This window comes from Pleurodeles waltl, chromosome 10 (assembly GCF_031143425.1).
Source record: "Pleurodeles waltl isolate 20211129_DDA chromosome 10, aPleWal1.hap1.20221129, whole genome shotgun sequence".
In the NCBI taxonomy this organism is placed as follows: Eukaryota; Metazoa; Chordata; class Amphibia; order Caudata; family Salamandridae; genus Pleurodeles; species Pleurodeles waltl.
The window spans coordinates 288,666,869-288,676,211 of NC_090449.1; positions in this window are offsets into that span (position 1 = coordinate 288,666,869).

Sequence of the window (9,343 nt, forward strand, 5' to 3'; positions counted from 1 at the left end):
CATCCCATAGTGAGATGGAAAAGCACTGCTAATTACCACACAAATTATAGCACACATGACACATTAGATAACATAATTGATAATATCAATGTAATATGTGTAGTAAAATTTTTGATGAAAAAGTTGGGCATGGCGGGGGCGCAGGTTATAGTCAAATTAGGGCACGAGTTACAATTAACTTGAGATAACTCTAGCTAAAACAGGTGAATTTCTATGGTTTTGTACATTTAGAATATGAGCCTAACTGTAACGTTCCCACAACTTTTGTTTTTGCAAATATATAATATATATATATATATATATATATATATATATATATATATATATATATATATATTATATTTGCTCTTTGTAGAGTTGGATTCTGGAGAAAAGGGATTACTTATCCTGTTACTGCAATTTTTGCTGCATCATCCACCCTTGGAATTTTCATATTTTGGGGGGAAAAACAAGTAACTTCAGTGCAGTACTTTGCCAAATGTTTAATGATTGAGGGAGGGCAGGCGCCTCCATTTTTTCCTTTCCTTATTTTACTTTCTTCATTTGTTTGATTATTGCTGGATGAACTGGAATTTGGACTAGGTGATGCCTAGAAGGCCATTTACCAGGATCCCAGGTTAGGATTGCAAGAACAATAGACATTTTGGAATGGTGGAGGACTGGGTTTGTATTTATTCTTTTTTCTTGTGGCATTGTTCAGACTTGTGACTATACTGTGGTGTTTTACTGCTTAGGACTTGGGGCCTGATTTGGAGTTTGGCGGATGGCGTTACTCCTTCACAAACGTGACAGATAACCTGTCTGCCATATTACGATTCCCATAGGATATAATGGGATCATAATATGGCGAAGGCATATCCGTCACATTTGTGACAGAGTAACATCACCCGCCAAACTCTAAATCAGACCCCTAGTCTGTTACAGCGTGTTAATATCGGTTGGAGGGATTTTCCTCATCCTCGCAGCTGCGGGGCAAAATATATTTCAGGGGGCCTGTGAATGGGCATGAGTTCATGCCCTCTTTAAGTTATTTTTGGTTTGTTAGTGGCTAGAGTGGGAGAGGCTCCCGGTGTCAAGTCTGATATATATTTTTTACTTGTTCTATGCCACTTTCTTCTGCATGTGCATGTCCACCATTGTGTGCGTGAGAGAGATAAGGTGGAATAATGTAGTTCCTCCACTTTGAAAGTCTTTGTTGGCAGTAATTATGACTAGAACTCTATTTTTAAATAACACTTTACCAGTTTCCATGTTGCTGTTCTGTTAATATTTTTTATCTTGGTTTATTTTTTATATTTGTGTTGCTTTACTGGTGGTGTATGGGCCCAAGGCATACATTTGTGCAATACTTTCCTGCAATGCTGCAAGTGGTTCATTGGGGGAAGAAAGGATGTCATACAAAGCAGACAGCCAGGCTGTCTATCCTCATGCCTCCTTCTAGCTCATCATGTGCTCGTCCACCATTTTGTGAAGCCAGTGTGTTTCTCATAGGTTTCCATTTTTTATCTGTCCTTCATGCCTTCCACCTTGCCAAGCCATGAGCTCATCCAACAGTTGGTGAAACCAGTGTTTGCTTCTTAGATGGCATCTTGTCTTTGTTCCCCATGCCTTTTGCCGTGCAAAGTAATGTGCCCATCCTCTATTCTGTGAGACTAGTTTGTGCCTCATAATCAGCAATTTAGTCTGTATTCTCCATGTTATCTGCCATTTGAAGCCTTGTGCTCAACCACTATTTTGTGAAACCAATGTGAGCCTCATAGGCAGCCATCTTGCCTTTGTTCTACATACCTTCTCCCTTACCAAATTATGTGTGCATTCATCATTTGTGAAACCAGTATGTACCTCATAAGCAGCCAGTTCGTCTTCGTTCTCCGTATTGTGTGCCTTGACAAGGCATGTCCTTGTCTACCATTTTGTGAAACCAGAGCATGTGTGGATGTTTGTGTATGATTGTTGAATATTAACTATTTTATGTCACTTTTATATTGCTTGGAGCATGGTATGTTATGCTGTTTAGGAGTCAACAGATATTTTCCATGGTCACCCCAAAGCATCCAAGCGACTACTATGGGTGCCACTTGAAGTGGGATCAGCAAACAAACAAGCAAACATAACTTAGTATAAATTATATGTTCAGCTACGAAACACCATACCACTGAAATCATAGACTGGCCCATTTATAGAATGGGAAATTGGCCAAAATGTTGAAACTTGACCTCCTCCATTTTTCTTTTGGGGAATGAGATGGGTTTCTGGAATTTGTGGAGGTCATTTGTCCAACTGGAAGGCTCCAAGCCAGACCTAGATTTCAGCCACACCATCAGGGGCTGGGATTGGTTGCTGAGCAATGAAGGTGAGTGCTGGACAGGTCTTTCATATTGTGTGCATCACTTCACATTGAGCCTCCTTGAATGCTAGCCACTTGTGTCACCAGTGCTGATGCTTTTCGAGGCATTCTTTGCAATACAGCATGTGCAATATTCGCATTGGAGAAAGACATGCAGCTGCCAACATCCTTGAAGGATTCATTACCAAAGTATATGATTGACTTCAACCCAGAGATAACAGCATTGGGTTTGTTACCACTGACAATGGAAGTATTATTGTCAAAGTTATTACAGACTGACACTACTTTGGAGTGTCATGTTTAGCTCAGTGCATCGACCTAATTGTATTTTTCTCAAAAGTTGTAGTCATACTTGAGGTCCCAACCTCTCTAAACCTTCCACCTGCTAGAACACCTGTTTGAGCAGTACAGGTCTAAAAATTATGATTTCAAGGAGAGGGTATCCAATTACTAAAGCCATGACAATGGAGGATGACAAATAGGGCTACTAGAATGCCTGATCAAAATTCTAGGGCCTTTTAAGATTGTAGGAACTCATGAATGAGGATAGTACCATGAACCAAGCTATCTAATTGCTCCCTTGCTGCAGGCCCATTTGTGTAAGGTAGAAGTCACATAAACAAATGTCAGTGAATAAGTAGCTGGTTTTGAGAACAGCCTAATCCTTGGTTTGGATATAAATTCCAGGCTGCAATATGAGATCATGTCCTCAGAAGAGTACATCAGCACCACTAAACTAGTTCCACATTGCACACATGGGCTATCTACTTTTATTACTTTTTCAGCACTGGATATCTCCATTTGTAAGAATGGGATCATCTGGGAAAAGGCTGCATGGGAAGAAGAAATATTGCAGCTTCGAGGGCAAAGAAGAATTGAAGTGCTGTCTTCACAAAATTCTGGAGAGCACAATGGTGGCGGCTCCAGAAGAATGTTGCAATGTCAGTACCTGCCCCTGGAAAAACAATGATCATTTCACAACACACCTGATACTAAATGAATCCCAACAGCATCACTTATACTACCCTACATTCTGGGTTCGTTTTTGGAAGTTCTCGGACTTGCATCAAGCACACAGGTGCAGAACTCTCAGGTGCAGCAAATGAAAACAGCTATGACAACAGAGAAGATATTACAATTCTACATGGATCAAGAAGCATTTATTTATTGACATGAAGAAGGAGCAATGGTCAGAACTCAGCAGGTTGGCAATAAAACTCTAGCATTCCCCAAAGCCAGTGCACCCTCTGGGTAGTTTTTTGGTGCAGCTGGTGCAACTGCCACAATCAGAAGGAATAGTGTCCCTATTTAAAACATGGAGATACGGACAAGATCAAAATGGTAAACATTTCATCCCCAGAAATTATTACGCTCCAGTATTGTACTGTCTGCCGTGGTGGCAGAGGATTTAACGTTCACCAATCTGATGTAAAGTAGTCCATACTATTTAGAGATCACTGCTATCCTTGGGTCATCTCTATACACTGAGAGGAATCACTGTTGCCGTTCAAATGCAAAATGTTTGGTGGGCGGCCACCATTGATTTTAAGTGCTGTTCAGCAAACTTTTAGGATTTTTTCGTTTTCAAAAACAAACTCCAAAAGCTGGAGTATGTTACTGAAAAACAAAAACTAATGACACACACACCCTAAAGGTTTTCTCCCTGGGTGTGTGGAGGAATTACTTGTTTTTCAGTACCTTACTATCAGGTTTTCCCTAGTGGTGACAGACAGAAGTAAAACCCATCAGACCATCCACTCTAAATAGAGTAGGAGTGTGAGGGCTCCAATCCGATGGCCACTACTCTGTTGGGCTGTAAGAGGTAACCTTTTGTTGATGGAGACAATGCGTCCCGGCTGACAGAAAGCTGATATTTCTCCTGAACTGAAATAGGGTGATCAGTTTGGCAGACAGGGTACACAATGCAGTATCCTGTCCGCTAAAATCTAAATCACTACTCTAATCTTATTTCCATTATCTTGTTCAATAGGTTTAGCTCTTTTAGGAGAAAATGCAATCAACAAGTCCAATCATCAACAAACAGGAGAACCCATTTCTTTCTATTTCTATGGATAAGTACTGATAGAGGCATACCCCAATAGTCCGGAAGAGGTGACTTATTTAGAATAATGCTGACTAGTGACTCAAATGGCAAATTCTAATTGATTAATATGGCAGACATAATTAGCAAAGCTAAACTTGTTTTTTAATGTTTGGGTGATCAACCATTTAGAACGCACAGGGCTATTTGCCTGAGAATGTTAATAAGTTGATGTTTAGTTAATAGTACTTATACTAGTGTATGCTTCTCAGTCTGGGACCATTTTGCTTACCTCAGCTCTCAAGTACTGTCCTTTATTTTTTTCTCATTCAGTAGGTCTGCTCTTCTGCAAGAAACCTCCATGGCTTTTCTGATCTCTGGTTCACCCTGCTCCCAAGACAGACACAGTTAAAATTTTTAAATTGCTATTAATATTTTGAACTGTGCGTATCACACCTATTTTGCATTGTACCCTACGTAACTAATTTGGGATCAGTCAGTAGCTTTCTACTTAAATGTCACCTTCCTTCACAGGTGTGCCACATCCATGGAAGTGGCTGAATGCCTATACACGTCTCTTTCTCTCAACGTTTCCCTAAATCCAGAACCCATCCATTAATTGATTCCCTGACACTCCTTGTCCTCTTCTTAGAGAGTCTAGATGTTGAAAAACTCCTTACTTGTACAAGGACAGAAAGCACAGTGTCATCTAGCCAATAAATGTAGATAGGCATAGATACACATATAGGCCCATATTTATACTTTTTGATGCAAAACTGCACCGACGCAGTTTTGGGTCAAAAATATTACTGCCGGCTAACGCCATTTATTTGCGCCGTGTGGGCGTCAAATTTTTACTTTGATGCACGGCGGCGCAAACCACTGATGTGAGTCATTTTTTTTTACTCAAACCACTGTGTCACGTCATAAAGGAAAACGATGTTAACGCAGCAAAAATTACTGTGAGCCGGTTTACGATGCCGCAAACCGGATATGCTCAGTTTTTTGACGCAATTGCGTCAAAAAGCACCGCAAACACTGCAAATGTGCATAGGAGAGCCAAAAGGGATCCCAGATACTTGCACTGACCCCAGGAAGATGAAAAAAAACCAGGAACCAGCCAGGAGGACCCACACAAGACCCAGAACAGGGAGAAGAAGAAAAGAAAGTGTCGCTTCAGTGCAGAGGAGCAGGAAATTCTGGTGAAAGAGGTGACGGAACACCAGCACCAACGGTTTGTCACCTCAAAGTTGCCAATTAGTAGGAGAGAGGCAATATGGCAACAAATTGTTGACAAGATCAACAGTGTGGCAGAAGTACGGAGAGCAGTCATCGAGTGCAAGAAACACTGGCATGACTGCAAGCGCAGGACCAAGGAAAAGATGGCCAGGAACAGGAAGGCAGCACTGCAGACTGGAGGTGGGAGTCCAGCACCACAGGAGGCCCTGGACCACATGGAGGAGATGGTGGCAGCCGTCATCCCTGAGGAGATCGTCACAGGGATTCAAGGACAGGACAGCGCAGACTACCAGGAGACAACACACATGCAGGGTGAGTCGCATGGGGAACTAAAATGTCTAATTGCTAACTGCAACCGGGGGGGGGGACATATCTACTACACAATGCATGTAAGTCATGATATTCAGGGAGTGGCATGGGTAAAGGGGCACAGCACGGGGGCATGGCCCGTTCAGAGGAAACCTGGGGCACAGTGCTACACTACACCAACAACCTTTGCATGGTGGTATGCTGCCATGCCAAGGATGATGGAAAGGTAAAGCCAGGACAGGAGGGTATGGTACAATGTTAAACTGGCCTGCTGTCATACGTCAGCCAGTGTTCTCTCTACATGAACTAGGGCCCAATTAACAATCTCAGGCCATATCTGCAAGTGGAATTTAACATTGACAACAGTTGCCACTAACACCTCTGCTGTGTGTGCAGGTCAAGTAGCTAATGGCAGTAACACCCCCATGGATCAAACACACCCAAATTAGAGGGTTCAGGATGACAACATTATCAATCCCCTGAAATCAGTACAAATGTTCAAATCCTGTCAAATGTGATTGTCCATAGTTGTACAAACATCAGCCATTGTCATAAACAAACCCATGCTGCATATGTCAGGGTCCACCCTATGCCTGGGTCACAATAGCTTCAATGACACCACGCAACATCCCAAATGTCATACTCCTCAGACAACAGCATTGAGGAGGAGGACATATATAACTGGCTAGTGAAATACACCCGCACAGTCAGAGGAGGAAATGGAACACTGCTAGAACCATCAGTGCAACCCAATGTAGCACACATTTCCCAACATCAGCAGTACACACTACCAATGCTGACACCTGTATCATGCCATTCCAATGCAATACATAGTATATGCTAGGTCTCAGCAACATACAGTATAGGTGGATGTGAAATATCTGAGACTGGGTCAGTTCAAGAGTGTTAAGTGTGCTGCAAGTGCCATCAGAACACCCACAGCCAGTGAAAGGCCTCACCATGAGAATGGAAGTAGACGGAGGGTTGAGTAGGACAAGAGGTGGCAATTCACAATCTGACCTGAACCAACACCTAGAGGATGTGATGCTAACAAGTCCACAAACTGACCACAATACATGTGACATGCAGGTGGGGCATAGGCCTGGGAGAATGCTAATATGAAAGACAGGAACAATGAACAGGAACCAAGAACACAATGTTAAAATAATTGCAAAGCAGGCATGTCACATTACAAAGCCCACAACACAGACACACTAATTGCACTGTATCTCATTGCAGAGGACGATCGCTCTCCTGCAGATATGCCTGTCATGGACTTCCCTGATTACATGGATGACGAGCTGACAAACATCAGTCACCAGACCCTGCAAGATGTCCTTGAAACCCTCCAGAGCCCACCTTCAGTCACAAGGAGGAGCACAGATACAGCAGCCATCACAGAGGACCCACCCACCACCCCAATTGTACGACCTGCCAGCTCCAACCCAGCTGAGGACTCTGACGACCCTGGCACCAGCTTTGAGCGAACTGTAGTTGGAGTACAGCGGGAGCTGGCCAAGAAGGTGCGGGTGGGGATGCAAACTATGGCAGCCAGCCTAGAGGGGGTGCGTTCGTGCATGATGTCAACTGAAGAATAGGCAGCAGCTATGCAAGGGCACACAACAATCATGCAGGAAGTTGAAAAAAGGTTGAAGGAAATCAGCACAGCTGTAATAGAGTTGACCCAACACCTACAACAACAATTATGTCAACGCGTGCACGAATGCAATATTGAACCACTCAGGGCCGACCTGGCTGCCTACCACCGTGATGTGGCTGCTACTGTTAAGAACCAGCAGCTCCTCCTTGCTGCAGTACTGCACTTAAGACCCCCACAGTTAACAGCTACCGGGATGTCTGACTCCACGTCTTCAAACACTGAGGTGTGTGTCGCCCCTTCACAACCACCACCACCAAGGGCAGAGGAGACAACACACACATCAGAAGATGAAAACGTGGAGCAGATCACCTTCACCCGTAAGAGTACCCATTAGCACTAGTCCCTACCACATGGCCACCTATTACCAAGGCCCTGTGCTTTGTGACATGCCAGTCTTGCAACAGCTGTACTCAAGCACTGTTCTTCAACCCACTGTTTATCTTGTAAACCTGCCCTGTGAATGTCTCTCACTAACTGATTGGCAAATCCTGTCCCTCTGCACTGTCTGACACTTCACCCCAGCATGTCCAATGACATGTCCTTTTGCACTTGTGTAGCATCACAAAGGAAGATGTCACACTAATGGACTCACAATCATGGACAATGTACATATAGCACTACAACACTTTTAAATAAATAGCACTTACACAACAAATTTGTCTCTGTGTAATGTGACACATCAACCGTGATGGTCATCAGTGATGTTAACCTGAGGTCAATGAGCATTGATTGTCTAGACACCTGACCTGAACGATTCTTGGCTGATAACTATGCACAGTGGCCTGGATTGTACCATCATCTGCCCTCACTGAGGGTTATTTCATTGCAAAATAGAAACTATGCACCAAAATGCTGTGTTGTACAGAATAACGCCTCCTCAAGGGATGTCTAATCCAGACAAAAGTGCCTTCGATTGTTACTGAAAGTCAAAACTTACGTATGTGACATATTTGCCAAATTTTACGTAACACACACCAAACAGCATGAAGGGATATGTATGAGTTTCCATACAAATAAGCAACCGTTCTGAACATTATAACAAATGATAGGTGTGAGTTCTGTATACCATACTACATGAGAGCATACTATCACTCACCTTATAAGGATTTGCTGGGACATCAGGCTTCAGGCAGACTTTACACAGTGTCCCCAATACCAAATGTGGTAGCAAAGTATGCGACCTTGAAAACATAGAGCACAAAATAACCACACTTTGGGATCCATAGTAACCATGAGTGGTGGGTGCAATGGATGGCCAAATCTTAGCTAAGTAGCTTTGGTGTAGCTGCCAATGTAACAGCTCAGATGGAATATGGTTGCAGCATGGGACACAAAAGCAAATACCAAAGAGACACTGTTCACTCATGGCAAGGCCCTGATCTACAAGCATGTGACACATACTGTAAAGGGTTACCTAGATATTTATTAAACAGTAAAAACAGATGCTAAAACCAGGGGAAACACCTAACCTAACCTATTCTACTCTAACTACACATTACCCACAACTGTCCCTAACTAACCTAAGCTAAACTTACTTTTCACATTTAACCAAACGATCTAAACATCAACCCCTCACCCCCCTTAGAAGATGGTACACATGGAGGACAACAGATACTAACCTAAACACATACTATCTTATACTGAACAAATATATATATATATTTTTTTATTATTATTTTTTTTGTATTTTTTTTTCCATTTTTTAAAACACCAAAACCCCAACATTGCCCTCCAACCCACACACATA